Source organism: Hypanus sabinus, chromosome 5, assembly GCF_030144855.1.
Source record: "Hypanus sabinus isolate sHypSab1 chromosome 5, sHypSab1.hap1, whole genome shotgun sequence".
NCBI classification, from domain to species: Eukaryota; Metazoa; Chordata; class Chondrichthyes; order Myliobatiformes; family Dasyatidae; genus Hypanus; species Hypanus sabinus.
The window spans coordinates 151,512,367-151,532,471 of NC_082710.1; the positions used below are offsets into that span (position 1 = coordinate 151,512,367).

The 20,105-nt window shown below is 41.3% G+C and overlaps 1 protein-coding gene across 1 annotated transcript in view; it reads right to left on the bottom strand.

The window, feature by feature from the left end:
• LOC132393790 (major histocompatibility complex class I-related gene protein-like) overlaps nt 1-16,461 on the bottom strand; it is a 47,023-nt gene extending 30,562 nt beyond the window's left edge. Inside the window, exon 1 of the mRNA XM_059969184.1 lies at nt 16,447-16,461. The gene's annotated coding sequence lies outside the window, so the exon portion shown is untranslated. The remainder of the gene's footprint in view (nt 1-16,446) is intronic.
• Between the last annotated feature and the right edge of the window lie 3,644 nt (nt 16,462-20,105).

Sequence of the window (20,105 nt, forward strand, 5' to 3'; positions counted from 1 at the left end):
AACATGAGGAGAAACTTCTTCACTCGCAGGGTGGTGAGATTGTGGAACAAGCTATTAGCACAAGTGTTTGATGCTATTTCAGTTTCAAAGTGTAAGAGAAGTTTGGATAGGTTCATGGATGGGAGGGCTATGGAAGACTATGGGCTTGGAGCATTTTGATGGGACGAGGCGGTTTAAATGGTTCAGCACAGAGTAGATAGATCAAAGGTCCTGCTTCTCAGCTATAGTTTTCTATGGGTTTAAATAGTTGAGATACATCTACTTTAGAAAACCAATTTTACCTTTCAGCATAAAAATAAATCAACATAATTTACAAGAAATTTAATTCATGTAAATTAGTTGAAGGGCAAATATCAAATGAAGCACTTCATTGTCCACTTCAATCACAATTAGAAATCCAAATGAATGGGCCCTCATTAGATGGACCAGTTGCATTATCAGTTGCCGAGTGTATACTTCCCCTGACCATGACCTGTACAGGAAACGCCCTGCTGAGCTTGAAGGCTAAACAGGAAGACCACATTGTAGCAGTGATCTCCAGGTGATTTATGCCTCCTACTGGCATGCATGCTGTCAACAGTCATCCAGTGTTTCTCTGTACAAACTCTGATTGCCATCAATGCGACACACCCTCGATGACGGAATAATGAACCCTACAGCTAATTATTGCATTTCCCTTGAGTTATCAATTCTCCATAAAAATGCTGCCATGTGATCTTCCTACTGTTTGAGATACAACACAGGAACAGTCCCTTTGTCTAGGCAAATCCATAGCAAACTCATTAACATTCAAGAGAAAATCTGGAGATGCTGGAAATTGAAGTGATACACACAAAATACTGGAGGGACTCAGCACACCAGGCAGGATGTATGGAAAAAAGTACATTTGATGTTTCAAACTGAGACTCGTCATCAGGACCAGAAAACAAAGATAAGGATTCAGAGTAAGAAAGTGGGGGAAGGGGAGCAACAACCACATGGTGGTAGGTGAAATGTGGTGGGGGGGGGTTGAGGGTGTAATGGGGTGGCATGAAGTAAAGAGCTGGGAAGTTGATTGGTGAAAGAGATACAGGAGATACAGAGTTGGAGAAAGGAAAATCTAAAAGGAAAGGACAGCAGGCTATGGAAGAAAGAAAAGGAGTGCAGCACCAGAAGGAGGTGGTAAGGCAAGAGTGGGAAATGGGAATGGTGAATGGTGAAGGAGAGGCAGGACCTTCTACCCCAGTGGCCACACATTTTTCCAACATATCAGTCTATGATTTCCTCTACTATTGCAATGAGGCCCAATCATTTTTGAAGAGTAATACCTTATATTCCATCTGGGTAGCTTCCTGCTAATGGCATGAACATCGATTTCTCAAACGTCCAGTAATGCCCCTCATTCATCTGCTTCACAATTCTCCATTCCCATCCCTCAGCTTAACAGTTCCCTCTGGTAATTTTCTCCCTTTTCATTCTTTTATGGACTTCTGTCCTCTCCTATCAGAATATCCTTTCTCCAGCCCTGTATCTCTTTCACTATTTGACTTTCCAGCACTTTACTCCATCCTTTCCCCTCCCAGTTTCACCTATCACATTGTGGTCATTCCTCCTCTCCTCCACTTCCTTACTCTCACTCCACATCTTTTTTTTCCAGTCCTGCCGAAGGGTCTCAGCTTGAAACATTGACTGTCCTCTTTTCCAAAGATGCTACCTGGCCTAGTGAATTCCTCCAGCATTTCCTGTCCGTTGCTCTCATTTACATTATCATTATTTAAAGGTGCAAAGATTCATTTATTATTGAAGTATACAACTCTGAAATTCTTCCATTCTTCTTCTCTGGGTAGCCATAAAACCTATAAAGAAAATAAAGTGAGCACAAATATCATCCCCAAATCCCCCCTCCCAACTCAAAAACAAATAAAGCAAAAATGGAATATGCACACCAATCCCCAAATCCTTCCTCTCTGCACAAAAATTATAAACAAAATGGAACAGGCTCATCAACCCCCAAATCCCACTTCCCCCATAAAAAAGTGAGAAAGATTGGGTAAAAACACAGAATATAAAAACGATATTCCTGAAAAAAATGTCTGTAGTCAAAGTCCACATCTAAAACACAGAAAATTGTTGGTCACAACGGTAGGCTCTGCATTCTCTGGTAGCTGAGTAATCAAAGGACAGACAGCTGACACTCACCCTTTGCACAAAGTGTTCCCGAAGTGTTCTCCTCAATTCCCCATCAATTTCAAATTCTACCACTCCAGCATAGTTAGGGCAGTTTACAGTGGCCAGTTAACCTAACAACCGACAACTCTTTAGGATGTGAGAGGAAATCAGAGTTGGCGGAAATCCACATGGTCTCAGATAAAACATACATACTCCAGACATTCTGAGGGTCAGGATCAAACTCAGGAACCTGGAGCAATGAAGCAGAAGTTCTACAAACTGTGCTCATGTGCCATCCATTCTGATTTGAATTGAATTTATTACTTACATACTTCAGACACATGAGAAGTAAAGATCTTTATATTATGTCTCCATCTAAATATGCAATGTGTAATTTACAGTAATTTGTAAGAAATAGTATGTACAACAGGACAGTCAATATAACATCTATTGTGCAGATCTTACAAAGCAAACCTAGGTTATTCAGACAAGCCATTGTGCTAACCAATGTGTCAGCTCCAGCACATGCCAGACTAACTGGCATCAGAGCACAAATATTTGGCACCCTATACCAGAGTTAACCCCACAGTAGCTGCCTCATATGCCGAAAGATTCAGGCATCTTCTGCTTATATTCTTGGGATTGAGAGCATTCTGCTGCATTCTTTGTACTTAGCTCAGTATGTAGTTGCAAGGAGAGAGAAAAAATGCAGGCTCCTAGACATAGTATCACCTTTGCAGTGTAAGATCTTGTACTCGAGCATTTGGTTGAGGAGAATGGGCCCAAGGTGACAAAAACCATATCAGCCAATCAGAGAGCCACACTGCACAGATTTTCCATATAAAGGTATATCCTTATCCATATCAAGAGGAATAGATAGAGTGGACAACCAGCGCTTCTTCCCCAGGGCACCACTGCTCAATACAAGAGGACATGGCTTTAAGGTAAGGGGTGAGAAGTTCAAAGGGGATATTAGAGGAAGGCTTTTTACTCAGAGAGTGGTGGGTGCGTAGAATGCACTGCCTGAGTCAGTGGTGGAGGGAGATAAACTAGTGAAATTTACGAGACTACTAGACAGGTATATGGAGGAATTTAAGTTTGAGGGTTATATGGGAGGCAGGGTTTAAGGGTCAGTAAACATTGTGGGCCGAAGGGCCTGTATGGTGCTGTATTGTTTTATGTAAAACATCTCGAAGTAGAATTATATAAAATGAACAACAGTTCCATTTGAAGCAGGATATAAAGCAGGATACTAAAAGGTCTTTTCAGTTATTTCAAGAGAGAAAGAAAGATGAGTTGAATTTGGACCAGTGGAAAATGGTGCCGGTGAGGTATAATGGGAGATTTAAAAAAAAGACACATCAACTTAATGGGTACTTTGCATTAGACTTCACTGTGGAAGACACCAGCCATGTGTCAGAGGCTCATGAGTATCAGGGAACAGGAGGGAGTGCCATTGCTGTTACAAAGAAAAAAAGTGCTTGGCAAACTGAAAGGTCTCAAGGTGGATTAGTCACCCGGGCCAGATGGAGAACATTACAGAGTCCTGACAGAGGTTGCAGAATAGATAACAGATACATTAGTCATGATCATTCAAGAATCACTTGATTCTGGCATGGTCCAAGAGGGCTGGAAGTTTGCAAATGTCAGTCCACTATTTCGGGAGGAGGTCAAAAGGAAGGAAATTATAGGCCAGTTAATCTAACCCTAGCAGTTGGGAAATCATTGGTGTCTATTATTAAGAATGATGTTTTGGTGTACATACAATATAGAACATAGAAATTTACAGCCCATAATGTTGTGCTGACCATGTAACCTCCTCTAGACACTGCCTAGAATTTCCCTAGTGCATAGCCCTTTATTCTTCTAAGCTCCATGTACCTACCTAAGAGGCTCTTCAAAGACCTTATTGTATTGGCTTCCACCACCATCACGAGCAGTGCATTCCATACACCCACCACTCTCTGTTTGAAAATCCTTACCTCTGATATCTCCTCTGTACCTACTTCCAAGCACCTTAAAACTATGCCACCTTGTGTTCACTATTTCAGCTCTGGGAAAAAGTCACTGGTTTTCCATGTCAACAATGCCATTCATCAACTTAAACACCTCTATCAGGTCACTTCTCATCCTCTGAAACTCCAAGGAGAAAAGGCCAAGTAGCCTCAACCTATTTTCATAAGGGAGGTCCTTCAAACCATGTAGCATCCTTGTAAATCTCCTCTGCACTTTATGTATAGTATCCACATACTTTCTGTAGTAAAGTAGGTAGTACTTGGAGGCTAATGGAAAAACAAGTCAAAGTCAGCATGGTTTCTGTCAAGGAAAATCTTGACTGACAAATCTGTAAGAGTTATTCAACAAAGTAACAAGTAGGGTGGATATAGGAGAGTCAGTGGATCTCATTTACTTGGATATACGGAAGGAATTTGATAAGGTGCCACGCTTGAGGCTGCTGAATGAGATAATTTCCTATGGTGTTAGAGGAAAGATACTGGCCTGTATAGTAGAATGACTGACAGGCAGGAGACAGCGAGTGAGAACAAAGTGGGCCTTTTTTTGGTTGGCTGCCAGTGACTAATGGTGTACCTTAAGGGTCAGTATTTTGACCATTGTTTTTCACATTCCTTGTTAATGATTTTGATAATGAAATTGATGGCTTTGTGGCAAAGTTTGTGGATGATCTGAAGGTAGCTGGAGGGGTTGGTAGCACTGAGGAAGCAACATGATTGCAGCAGGATAAAGACAGATTGGAAGAATAGGCAAAGTAGCAGATGGAATACAATGTTGGGGAATGTATGATAATGCATTTTGGTAGATGGAACAATCTAGCAGACTATTATCTAAATGGGGAGAAGGTTCAAAGTTCAGAGGTGCAGAGGGTCATAGGAATACTTGTGCAAGACACCCAGAAGGTTAACTTATAAGTTCAGTCTATGGTAAAGAAGGCTAATGCAATGTTGGCATTGATTTCAAGGGGAATAGAGTATAAAAGCAAAGAAATAATGCTGAGCCTTTATCAGACACTAGCCTGGATGCACTTGGAGTATTGTCAACAGTTTTGGATTCCGTTTCTCAGAAAAGATGTGTTGTCATTGGAGAGAGTCAAGAGGAAGTTCACAAGGATGTTTCCAGGAATGCAGGGTTTAACATATGTGAACCATTTAGCAGCTTTGGTCATGTACTCACTAGAATTTAGAAAAATGCAAGGGGATCTCTTTGAAACCCACCGAATGTTGAAACGACTAGATAGGGTGGATGTGGAAAGGATGTTTCCAATGTAGGGTGAGTACAGAACTAGACAGCACAGCATCAAAATTAAGGAGCAACCTTTTAGAACAAAGATAAGGAGGAAGAACTGAACCCCTAAGGCAGTAGTTTATTGAAATACAGACAAGAGCAATGTGATAGATACAATGAAACAGATGGGTTGAAGACGGTGTATTTTAATACAGGGGTATTATGGGTAAAGATGATGAACTTGAAGCATGGATCAACGCACAGAATACCATGTTCTGACCATCACATAAACTTTCCTGAGAGAGTAACATGAATAGATGCTAAATATACCATGATTTTGATGTCTTGCAAAGGATAGAGATTTTGGTAACAGCTGGTGGGTGGAGTTCAGCCGTCAGAACATAAGACATAGGAGCAAATTTAAGTGACTCAACACAGCGAGTCTGCTCCATCATTCCATCATGTCTGAATTATTTGCTCCTTCAGCTGCACTGTCCTGTCTTTCCCCAATAAACTTTGGCACCCTGACTATTCAAGGACATACACAATTCTGCTTTAAGGATGGACTTCCACAGCAACAAACGGCAAAGAAATTCCACAGATTTGCCACCATCTGGCTAAACACAGTCCTCCTCCTCTCATCTAAATTGATGTCCTTCCATTCTGAGGATATGCCCTCTGGTCCTAGACACACCTATCATTGGAAACATCCTCTCTTCATCCAGTCTACCTTAGCCTTTCAAAATTGGAAAGGTTTTGATGAGATCCCCTCTCATTCTTCTGAACTCCAGCCTGTACCGGCCCAGAGCCATCAAACATTCTTCATATATTAATGATTCCACTCCGAGAATCATTCTCATATAACACCTCTGGACCCACTCCAATGCCAGCACATCATTTTTGAGGTAAAGGGCACAAATCTGCTCACAATTCTGCAAGTGTAGTCTGACCAATGCCTTATAAAGCTGCAGCATCAGATCCTTTCACTTGTGTTCCAGACCTCTTGAAATGAATTCTGATCTGGCAGTTGCCTTCCTTATCACCAATACATCCTGTAAGTTAGACTTCAGTGAATCTTGCACAAGGACTCCTTTGTACCTCGGAATTTTGAATTTTCTCCCCAATTAGAAAATATTTTACACCTTTACTCCTTCAAAAAAGGTGCTTGACCATACACATCCCTATATTGTATTCCATCTTCCACTTCTTTGCCCAATCTCCTGATGTGTCTATGTCCTTCTGCAGATGCCCTGCTTCCGCAACACAATCTCATGCCTTCCACCTATCTCAGTACCACTGGCAGACTTGGTCATAGATCCATCCAAATTGTTGACATATAATCTGAAAGGAATTGGTCCCAATACCAACCCCTACAAAAACTCCAGAATTCACCATCAGCCAACCAAAATAGGACCCATTTATTTCCTTTCTTTGTGTACCTGCCAGTCAGATAATCTTCTATCGGCACGCATGAGGAAATCTGCAGATGCTGGAAATTCAGTCAACACACACAAAATGCTGGTGGAATGCTGCAGGCCAGGCAGCTTCTATAGGAAGAAGCACAAGTCCCGACGCAGACTGGGAGACTGTTTCACTGAATACCTGTGCTCTGTCTGCCAGAGAAAGCAGGATCTCCCAATGGCCACACATTTTAATTCCATGTCCGATTCTGATATGTCTACCCATGGACTCCTCTACTGTCAAGAGCCACATGGCCACACTCAGGTTGGAGAAACAACATCTTATATACCATCTGGGTAGCCTCCACCCTGATGACATGAACATTGACTTCTCTAACTTCCATTAATGCCCCTCCTTCCCTTCTTACCCCATCCCTGATACATTTAAATTTCCCCCTCTTTTTTCTTTCTTTTTCTTTCTCTCTGCCCGTCACTCTGCCTGTTCTCCATCTCCCTCTGGTGCTCCCCTCCTCCTTTCTTTCTCCCTAGTCCTCCTGTGCCATGATCCTTTCCCTTCTCCAGCTCTGTATCCCTTTTTCCAATCACCTTTCCAGCTTTCAGCTTCAGCCCACCCCCTCTTATCATTTTGCATTTCCCCCTCCCCCTCCTACTTTCAAATTTCTTACTAACTTTCCTATCAGTTAGTCCTGACGAAGAGTCTCGGCCCGAAACGTCGACAGACTTTTTCCTATAGATGCTGCCTGGCCTGCTGTGTTCCACCAGCATTTTGTGTGTGTTGCTTCTATCGGCACTAGTAGCTTCCCAGTAATGCCATGGGCAATTATCTTGATATATAGCCTTGTGTACAGCACCCTGTCAAAGATGTTCTTAAAATCCAAATAAAGATAATCCACTAATTCTCCTTAGTCTGCCTTATTTCCTCAAACTTGCAGAAATAATTAGTGAAATTGTAACAACTGCATTCGAGGGAACAACATGGAGGCCTTGTCCACTTAGGGAAAATAGGATTAAAAAACCCCATGGCCTGATGGTATATATCTTAAATTATTGAGTGAGGCAAGAGTGGAGATTGTTGGGGTCTTGACATCATGTTGTCTCTAGCTACAGTTGAGGACTTAGATACTGGAATAGGATTTTTGAGCATTTGTAAGACCATGGCCTAATTAGGGGAAGCTGTACAGCTTTATGTGGGACAAGTCATGTCTAACTTGACTGAGTTTTGTTGATGAGATGATGAGGGTGATGGATAAAGTTAGAGCTGTGGATATTGTCTACATACTGTAGGTTTTAGTCAGGTGCTGGACAAGGTCACTCATGGGAAACTCATCTAGAAGGTGCATGGTGAAATTGGATTCAGAACTCGCTTGCACATAGAAGGGGGGTTAGTGGCTGAAGGGACTTAATCTAGTTGGAGATTTTTGACGTATATAAATGACCTGGATAAAAAGGCATTTGTGTGGTTTAGTAACTTTGAAGATGATACCATGATTGATGGAGTTATGGATAATGTAAGGATCCGCACAATAACATAACTGCCCAAATACAGTACTGTATACCCAAACCAAAAAAATACTTACAGAATTAAATTGGTTTGTTGTCATGTACACCAGGGTACAAAGACATTTCTTGTTCACATGAAGCTCACAGAATAAACAGAGTACTTGGTAATACTAAATACACCAACAAATAGGATGAGTGCAGAGCAACAGAATGATGCAAAGACTGTGCTGCAACCTGAAGTACTGCAAAAAGAAATGTTAAATTGACAGGAGTTGGGAGAACCCACTTGCACATGCCAAATATTCTGAGACATCTAATAAAGTCCATGCATACCTATTATTTAAAGCCTTCCTTCAAATCTTGCTACCCCCATAAAATTAATCAGAGTCTTCCTCAACCAGAGGTCCTGGATGAATCATTAGTTCTGCATATCATCTGAGGGCCAAATCAGTGGCATTCAGTTTTGATGACCAAATAAGATACAAGAGTTCCAGGTATAATCTTGGAAAGCAGCCACACAGGCAAAGTGGGAATTCAGTCTAAACATGAATCACTGAAGGATACTCAGTTTTGGCAGGGCTTGAATGCTATTACCTCTTATAAAGTGATACCAAGAGATATAGATGACATCAGGGTATTGCATTGAGTTGAGCTCAATGCATTCTCTGCTCAGAATGACCATCAAATAGGAAGAAACTTTCATGAGCACCTACAGCCCCTAAGGACCTTGTCAGTTCCGTCTCTGAGGCTGGTCTGAGAGCATCCTTCAGGAAGGTGAAGGCACAGAAGGCATACTGTGATGAAGTGCTTTCAGTGGATGGTGACGAAACACATCGTTTCCTGTCTGAGAAGCAACTTGGACCCATTCCAATTTAAATACCATTCCAATTAAAGTAGATGCCATTTCATTGCCTCTTCACACAACCCTGGTTCATCCGGACATCAAAGGTGTATACACCAGGTTCCTCTTTATCAACCACAGCTCAGTGTTCAATACTACCATCTCCTCGAAAATAATCAATAACCTTCAAGACCTTGTTGTCAGTACCATTTTGCGGAACTGGAACTTTGTTTTCCTCACTTGCAGATCTCAGTCATTTCAGATTGGCAACAGCATCTCCTGCACAATCTTCATCAGCACATGTGCACCACAGGCTGTGCGATTTCTTCCCTGATAAACTCACTTTATGCTTAGGAATGTGAGGCTAAGTACATCTCCAATACCATATTTAAGCTTGCTGATGACACCACTGTCTTTGACTGAATCAAAGGTATTGATGAATCATCATATGCAAGGGAGAGTGACAGTCTGGTAGACTCTCACTCAGTGTCAGCAAGACAAGGAGATGATTATTGATTTCAAGAGGAGGAGTCCAGGTATCCAGGAACTGGTCCTCATTGGGGGATCAGAGATGAAGGTCAGGATCTATAAATTCCTCTGTGTTATCGTTTCAGAGGATCTTTCTTGGGCTCAGCTCGTAAGTGCAATTACGAATAAAGCACACAGCTCTTCTACTTCTTTAGAAGTTTTCAATGATTCCACATGATATCTAAAAGTTTGACAGACTTCTATAGATATATGGTGGACAGTGTACTGGTTTCATCAAGGCCTCGTATGGAAACGCCAATGCACATGTAAGAAAAATCCTACAAAACATAATGGATATGGCCCAGTCCATCACAGGTAAAGCTTTTCACTTAACTGTGCACACCTACACAGAATGTGCTTGCAAATACACAGCATCAACCATCAAAGACCACCAAAAGCTAAACCATGCTCTTTTCTCCTTGCTACCGTTAGGAAGACATATAGGAGCCTGAAGATCCACACAACCAGGTTTGGGATTAGTTATTTCCTTTCAACCATTGGGTTCTTAGAAAATCAGAATCAGATTTTTATCACTGGCATGTGATGTGAAATTTGTTAACTTAGCAGCAGCAGTTCAATGCAATACATAATCTGGCAGAGAGAGAAAAAATAATAATGAATACAATAAAACAGAATAATAAATAAGTAAATCAATTGTGTATATTGAATAGATTATTAAAATGTGCAAAAACAGGAAAAACATTAAAAAAGTGAGGTTTTGTCCAAAGCATCAAAGTCCATTTAGGAATCACATTGCGAAGGGAAGAAGCTGTCCCTGAATCGCTGAGTCATTGCTTCAGGCTTCTACCTGATGGTAACAGTCAGAAAAGGGCATACCCTGGGTACTGGAGCTCTTTAATAATGGACACTGTCGTTCTGAGACACTGCTCCCTAAAGATGTTCTGGGTACATTGAAGGCTAGTGCCCAGGATGGAGCTGACTAGATTTACAAACTTCTGCTGCTTCTTTCAGTCCTATGCAGTCCTCCATACCACACAGTGATGCAGCCTCAGTGATGGGGATTATGTCATTTACTTCATTACTAAATTGTTCCCTGACCTTATGGACTCACTTTCCAGGACTCTTCATCTCATGTGCTCGATATTTATTGCTTATTTGTTTATTATTATAGTTTCTCTTTTTGTATTTGCATGGTTCATTGTTTTTTTTTGTACAATGATTGCATGACTAGTTGTGTGTGGTCTTTCATTGACTCTATTGTGTTTCTTGGATTTGCTGAGGATGCATACAAGAAAACAGAACTCCGGTTTGTATATTGAGACATATATGCAATTTGATAATAAATTTCTTTTGAACATTGAACCTGTGCCTTGTCCAACCACCTCCTTCACCCTCCTTACTTCTGCTCTTCTGATCATTTGTTCCATTTCTCTTAATCACTTCACCCTCTTCCTCATCAGTTTCTTTCATTCATCATCTCCCTCTTCTTCCTATTGCACTCCATTGCCATGGCTCCCTTGGTCCACAAATTCTAGCTCATTCACCCCTCCAATCCTTCGAACATTTGCTATTTGTTAGGATGATGGCAAACTTTGGGAACTCAGGTTGAGGCACCTGATGTTGCGGTTTTTGCCGAACTTGCGGTGTTGCCTTGCAAATGTTCCATTACCAGTTGAGGTGACCCCCTCGGTGCGCAGTTGTTGGTGTTTCTCTCGGGAAGTACTCACTTTTATTTAGAACACCCCCCACCCCCCCCCCCACCCACACCAACATTCCCTTGCCTTGGTCCTGATGGTTGGTAATCCCTTTGGATGACTTTTAAATTCTATTAGCTTGCGCTTCATTTGCTCTTAGGCATTCTTCGATGGCATCTATTTCTATATGTTTGTCTACCGAGTTATCTGAAGAGAACCATACATCTAAAAAAACTCATGCTGCTTAATGTTTGCCAGTGCCAGGACCTCCGCAGTTTCCCAATTAAAGTTGGGTCCTTCTCAGTCATCATGTTCCCTGATCAGCAACAGTGGATGATGCCTCTGTACTGCCAGCCTGCTGGTCTATCTACCCCTGGCTTAGATACTGGGCTACATCCCAGTTCCTCTCCCAAACAACTAGTGGAATCTTTGTTCCACTGTTCGCAATACTGTCTCCAACACTGAGCTCTTTGCCCCATACTCTGCACAATCAACAGAGTCATCCTTACGATTAAATGGAGAAATAGTCAGAGCTCATTCACCCGAACACCCTATGGTGTTAGTTCACTTTCTATCTGAGAGCACATTTGGTAACATCTCATAGAACATAGAATGCATAACAATAGAACAGACCACAGATTCTTAAGCCACAGTGTTGCACCAAACTTATTAATCTAGTAACTGTATGTATGCAACAATGGGCACATCCCGGTACACCGCTTCAACAGGCAAGCTAAACCAAGTGAGGGTAACTGGGAAACTCCAACACTGGTGATATAGGAATATGCCTACCCCAGCATGCCAAGCCAGTTCCAGCAGACGGGGTGGATGAGATCTACTAAAGATCAAACTGCCAAGAAGGCTGTGCTGCAATGCTTTGTGGATAGTGAAAGGCATGAGAAGGCGCAGAAGGAGTCAAGGCAATACATTGCAGACGAGGATGTTTTAATACGATTGAGGCCGAGAGAGAGGAACAACCTCAGTGTAATGTCTTTTTCAATCTAAAACTCCACCTTCATAGGGCACATCATGATCGGTAACAGCAGATAACCAAAACATTAATTAATTGCATACATAAACAAACCCCTTCTGCTTATGCTATGCCCATATCTGCAATTTCGGTAAAAGGTAAATTGCTTAGATGAAATGGTGTTTGCAGTGGTCATGGGGTATGGAGGGGGGTGTCAGTAAATTGTACATATCTATAACATGTGGAAGTTACTATCCAGAAGAATAAACGTGACAGAAACAGCGAGAAGCAAAATTATAGATTTCCTTTGGTTCTTTCTCTCTGGATCAGTGTCCGTCTCTGACTGTTTATTCCTCACTCTATTTGCAAGGACAATGTGTCTGATCATTACAGAGTTCAGAAGTTGCATTTTATCAACAATAAAGCATTTTGGAAGCCAAAGAAAGTCAACACCTCCCCCTATGAATAGGTCAGTTAGTAATTGCAGAGTGTAAACTTAGCAGCTAGACTGGCTGAAAGAGAGAGGGAGCTCAGGAACATTTACTTCAATGGAAAGACATCTGGCTGAAAGTCCAGGATATCTTCTCTACTCCAGCAATCCACTTTGAAAATTCTCAACTGCAATTCTGCAAACAAGGCTCAGAGTGGGAAAGTGACTTTCTGAAGCAATTCCCAGCTAAAGAGATGTTCTTTTATCAACAGAGAACTGTTAATTCAATACTAGAAACATCGTTAAATGTAATTTTATTCCACAAAAATTTGAGCATACTTCTAATTCCAGGTTGATAATCACCAAACAATAAGACCATAAGTTCATATGAATAGGAGGAAAGTTAGGACATTCAGCCTATTGAGTCTGCTCTGCCATTCCATCATGGCTGATCCCAGATCCCACTCAACCCCATACACCTGCCTTCTTGCCATATCCTTTGATGCCCTGACCGATCAAGAAATATTCAACTTCTGCCTTAAATATACCATGGAGTTGGCCTCCACCACAGTCTGTGCAGAGCATTCCACAGATTCCCTACCCTATGGCTAAAAATATCCTCCTTACCTCTGTTCCAAAGGTCAAACCTCAATTCTGAGGTAGTGTCCTCTAGTTCCAGATATCCCTAACATAGGAAACATGCTCTCTACATACATCCTATCTAGACCTTTCAGCATTCGATAGGTTTCAATGAGATCCCCTCACATTCTTCTAAATTCCAGTGTGTACAGAGCCAAAGCTGCCAAAAACACTTCATATGATAATCCTTATTAATTTCCTCTGGACTCTCACCAATGACAACATATCCTTTTTGAGACATGGGGGCTGAAACTGTTGGCAATGGTAGGGGAATTTCTAAATTAGAGAAAATCAGCTATAAATTAGAAACACCATCAAGGGGCAATGTTCAGAAGCACTTAATCACTCAAGCAGCTAATGGAGATCTGTAAGTTTCTATGCAGAAAAATACACATAGAAGCTGGGTGCCAATTAAAAATGTTAAGATTGAAATTGTTAGCTTTCTCTTATTTATGTATGTAATGGTCTAGTGACAAAATGGCAGATAGAGCTGAACAGTTTAATAGTAGAATAAACTCAGTGTTTAATTGTGTGTCGCTTGTTCCTTGGAGGTAATTTTGCAATTGTTACGAATGTGCCACAACTCTGAGGGGCCAAAGGGTACAAAGTAGCCCCCTCCTTCTTGAGAATCGCAAGATCGCTATTAACTCGGGTCTGGGACCCAGGAAATGAGAGAGAGACGTCCAGAATACACAGGGTTTGGAATGTGTCCTGGCCTCAGCAAGACGGAACCATTGATAACAGCTATTGTCTCTTGGAGACGGAATTGTGTATTGAGTACTGTACTATTCATTGAAGCCCTTAGGGGATGACCAGAGTGGGCTGGTTGAAGGATTGCATCATCCCAACCTGATTGACATCTGAGACCCCATGAGTAAGGATAAAAGCGGGTCTGGGGAACAACTCCTTTAGACGCACCAGGAGAAACGCTAGAAATCCCGTGACAGCGTTTAATAGCGACAGCCGGTGGGGGGCACGTGTGCGTCCTTTTCCCTTGCATGGGAATTGGCAGGCTCACCACGGAAGAACGGCTTTAGCTAAAGGAGAGGCCACAAGTGACCAGCCACACCAACAGAACTCTTGAAGGATCGAAATCATAAAAGGAAAAGCCGGCAAGTTTCTAAAAATCTCCCTCTTGACTCCAACCAAATGCTGCAGCCTGAATGAACTGAGTGACTTTTATATTTCCATCGGACAATACATTATCCCCTAGACAACGATAGAATTATTTCTTATTGATTATTATACCTGCACTTTTAGATTTAGTATTGATGATGCATATTATCTGTATGTTTGCATTTATATTATTTGTGTATTTTTACTAATAAATGCTGTTAAAAATAGTACCACCAGACTTCAATGGACCTCTCTCTCTTTGCTGGTAAGTGACCCAGTTACGGGGTTTGTAACACAATCCACAGTGTTTGACATGGCACACTCAGTTTACTCTACAGGAGAAGCACTCAGTTCCCCATCAACAGGGGAAGCCTGAAGGAAATGTTTAACATGTAAGAAAATCAGAGAAAAGGAGTTTCGTTGATGTATTGCACAGAGAGAACGAATACAATCGTCATGGTGCAACAGAGAGCATAGTGCGGTAGAAAAATAGCATTCCTAATCCAGGCATGTGTGAGGAGAGGAGGTCAAATTCTAGTGAAAAACATACAGTAAATGACAGAGATATTCTGGTGCACATCCCTAGCTCTCCAAAAGAGGCAATACAAGTAAACAGAATGAAGGATGTAAGACTAGAGGCTGCAACAGATAGTATTCAGCTGGTGTACTGAGAATGATGAAATAAATCTTTATTCTCCGGCAATCGAGTGTGGTATAATAGGAGAGGAAGAGTACATTAACTAGAATAAGATGTCAACAGTTTTAAAAACTGTGCATATTGATCAGTTAATACAGGCAGATTTTCACGATTGGTTCCATTGTTAAATGTCAGCCATTGCGAACACTGGGATGTGGAATATATATTAATGAAGAAGCTGCTTCATTACGGAAAGTACCCATTCCACTCTTAAGATTCAAGTTACATTTATTATTGAAGAATGTATACATTATAATGCCTTGAGATTTATTTGCTTACATGGAACCTCAAAGCAGGAAACCTGCAAGAACCCAAATAAAAAAAGGACCAACCCCGATTACAGAAGGGAAATAAGAACACAAATCATGCAAGCAATTGAACCAAACAACAATGCTCTGAACCAAATGAGACCTTAGATCTGAACCCCAGATAATCCCGGAGTAGGCCCAAAGCCTCGGTTATCAGTTTATCATATTAGTGGGCAAGGAGAAGAGCAGCCAGGGCATTCTCTATAGCCTCAGCATCATGGAGAAAGGAGTGACCATTGCGATGAACAGGTGAAATCGGCTCTTGCCTCAGATATTGATACACTGACGTTTCAGTTTTTCTGGGACAACATTTAAATTCACCATATAATGGAACAGCAAAAGGCTCCAGCGCCTTGGAGAGTGGAGTGAACATTGTCAGAATGAATGAACTTGGCTCTCGCCTCCACTCAGCACCCATAGCTATCCAAAGTAGGATCAGAATTCCAGTGTCCCAATGTCTCCTGTCCAAATGTTTGGCTCACTGCATCTACATCAATTCTGCAAACGTACCTTCTCAGCTCATACCCGAATCTTGTCTTGTCATCACTTGACCCCTCACCATTTGCAGCAATAATTTAACACAATTTACCTCAGAAAAGCTGCCCTAGATGTTTTTAGTCAAATTTATTGTCTTTTCAACTACTAGTGAGCTCTCACACAAGTTCGATGGAGCCAGCTTAACTGGAAACAATATTCTTTTGTACTTGTGTTGCAACTTACATTGCATTCTTTTCTGTTCCTCAACATAATACAAAAATATCTGTAATGCAACCTCTCTCAAGCTCTTTACTACAGAACAGGGATCACCGTTTCTCTCAATCATTCATACACTTAAGACGATGACCCAGTAAAAACCTAGGAACTACTCAACAATATATTAAATTTGCAAACACAATTAATCTTTGTGGTTCCTTTAAAGTTAACAGACAGAAGTTAAATTAAAAAGTGCTTACCGGAAGAGACTGTGGCTAAACAGTGGATGTTCAGTAAAGTAAAAAGCAGCATGCTTTAAAAGTAGCCAGGGCATTAATTAACCAGGCGACTAACAGCAGTGACAGTAACCTGATCTCTTGTGCACTTTAACAGAATGCTGGTGTGGAGCTACTTATTGGCCCATGTGTATAGCAAACCTGATAACCACATCCAATGGGAATGAAAGGGATTGTTCTGGTCACTAATTACCAGTCAATGCAATCTGAGGATCAGATTTTACACTGGCATTTACTGAACAATATTCATGTCAACTACTCTTCCCAGAGCACTTTAAAGACAAAGAAGTGCTTTAAAAAGTGTAATTACTTAGTCATGCACAACACCATCAATTGTACAAATGGAGCTTTGGGATTAACAGGAATATCTTCCTTAGAGTACTGCTTGAGAAATATTTATGAATCAGGATGTTGCAAAGAATTTCCTTGTTATTCTTTGATGTAGTGTCATGGCATTTTTCTTTCAGATGAGAGGACGGACAGGAGGTCAGGTTAAAAATTTAAAGGTGTAAAAGTGTAGATATCAGCCAATGCTGCCCCACCCTCAGTACATGGATTTCTCAATGATCCTTGTACTGATTACAGGGCATATTCAGATTCTGATCGGCTTATTAGCATACAAGGGCATAAAACAAGGGACCAGAGTTGGGCCATTCTGCCCATCAAGTCTGCTCCACTATCTCATCATGGCTGCTCCACTTCCCTTTCAACCACTTTTGCCTGACTTCTTCCCATAACCTTTCACACCCTGACAAATAAAGAACCTGTAAACCTCTGCTTTAAGTGCACGCAATGACCTGCCCTCCAGAGCCATCTATGGCAATGAATTGCACTGATTCTCCATCTTCTGGCTACAGAAATTTCTCCGCAACATTTTAAATGAAAGCTCCTCAATTCTGAGGCCATGACCTTTAGTGCTACTATAGGACATATCCTCTTCATGTTGATTCTATCTAAGCCTATCAACATGCAATAGGTTTCAATGAGATCCTCTCTTTGTTGTAATCTCCAGTGAGTACAGACCCAATACTATCAATCTTTTGCAAAGAATAACCCTTTCAATCCCAGGATAATTCTTGTGAACCTCCTCTGAACCCTCTCCAATGTTAGCTCATCCTTTCTCTTACAAGGAGCACAGCTCGTAATACTCCAGGAAGCCTCAGCAATACATCCTTGCTTTTATATTCCATTCCTCTTGAAATGAATGTAAATATTACATTTGCCTTTTTCAACACTGACTCATACTCAAAGTCATTCTGTAGGGAACCCTGACCAAGCACCAGCCAAGTCCCTTCAGGTCTCAGGTTTTAGAATTTTCTCCTTATTTATAAAATAGTCTTTGCTTTTATTCCTTCTCTGAATGTGCATCTCCATACATTTCCCAAAACTATATTCCATTTGCCATTTCATTGTCCATTCTCCAAATCTGTCGATGTTCTTCTGTAGCCTCCCTGCTTCCTCAACACTACGTGCCTCTCCACCAAGCATTATGTTATCCACAAATCTGGCCATAGGGCCATCAAGTTCATCATCTAGCTCATTGAAATATAACATAAAAAGGAATTAGCCCCAACGTTGAACCATGCAGAATGCCGCTAATCACCACCATCCAATGAGAAAAGGTGCCCTTTATTCCCAATTTTTGTCTTCTGCCAATCAGCCAATGCTCTATCCATGCATGTGTCTTTCTGGTAGTATCTTATCTTGTTAAACAGCATCAAGTGCGGAATTTTGTCAAATGTTTTCTGAAAGTCTAAGTATGCACCATCTACCAATTATCCTTTGTCTATCTTGCTTGTTATTTCCTGAAAGAACTCCAACAGATTATTCAAGCAGGAGTTCCTTTAAAGGAAACCATACTAACTTTGGCCTATTTTATCATGAGTCTCTAAGTACCCTGACACCTCATTCTTAACAATTGACACCAACATTTTCTTAACCTCTCAGATCAGGCTAACTGACCTATAATTTCCGACAGTGCTTCTCCTTATAGATGCTGCCTGGACTGCTGTGTTCCACCAGCATTTTGTGTGTGTTGTTCCAATTTCCTTTCTGCTGCATCCCTCCCTTTTTTAAGAATGGAGTGACGTCAGAATCCAGTGAATTTTGGAAGTTTATTACTAATGCCTCACAATCAATTCAGCTACCACTCTGAGTGCTAGGGTCCATCTGGTTCAGCTGCCTTACCAACTTTGTGACCTTTCAGATTCCCAAGTACCTTCTACCTAGTAATAGTAACTGCATTTCTACTCCTATATTCTCAAACTTACAACATAATGCTAGTATCTTCTACAGTGGACACTTATGCAATGTACTTATTTATTTAATCCACCATTTCCTTGATACTTCTCCAACATCATTCTCCAGTGGTCCAATATCTACTCTTCTTCTAGTGCCCATAACTCCCAGTGGAGTTGACGGGACACTGTCATGACAAGCCCTGCACCACACTTATCATCTAGTATGTCTTGGGCATCTGAAACCTGGTGGAACCAATCCCTCTCCAGATCTGACGACAGCCAATTTCCGCCAACTGGGTAGCTCGCCTTGGTTGTGAATACGTGGCCATTATAGTTAATCAGAGAATCTTTCCGCCCTGGCCGGTGACTACATCATGGAAGTCATTCGCTCAGTCATGCCATGATAACACCACCCCCTTATGTGGTTTAGCCCACCAGCTGAAGCAGTTTACCGGGGTATGGCACTTGGAGCTAACATGTGAGAGGTTTAGGAGATGGATGAGGACCAGTGATGCCCGCCCACCCTGTCTAGTAGGGAACAGCATGCCAGACATCAAGGGTACTACCTCTTAACAGAGTCCCCTATACCCAAATCTATTCTTGCCCCTCTTTTACTCCTTACATATCTGAACAAAAAGCTTCAACAAAACCTTAATATTATTATCTCGCTTCATATTTCATTATCTCCCTCCTTATGGCTTTTTAGTTTCCTTCTGTTGGTTTTTAAAAGTTTCCCATACCTCTAACTTGGTACTAACATTTTTCTCTATGGCACACCCTCTTTTTTGTTTTTGAATTGTCTTTGACTTCCCTTCTCAGCCATGATGTTATCCTGCCTTTCAAATGCTTCTTCTTCGTTGGGATGTATCCATCCTTTGCTTCCTGTATTGCTCCCAGAATCTCCAGCCATTGCTGTCCTGCCATCATCCCTGCCAGTGTCCCCTTCCAATCGACTTTGGCCAACTCCTATCTCATGCCTTTATAATTACCTCTACTCCACTGTAATAATGATACATCTGGCTTTAGCTTCTCTGTCTCTAATTGCAGTGTGAATTATGTCATATTATAGAACATTGAATATAGAAAAGTACAGCACAGGAATAGACCATTCAGCTCACAATGTTGTGTCGACCAGCTAAAAAGCAAATCAAAAACATTGAAACACTTATCCCTCCTACCTACACAATGTCAATATCCTTCTATCTTTCTTACATCCATGTACCTATGCAAATGTATGTTAAAAGCATTGAATGTATTATGATCACTGCCTTCTCCTAAGGTTTCCTATCTTCAGCTCCCTAATCAAATCTTGTTTATTGCACAATACCAAATGAGGTAAAGCCTTCGCCCTTGTGGGCTCAACCATAAGCTGCTCCAGAAAAC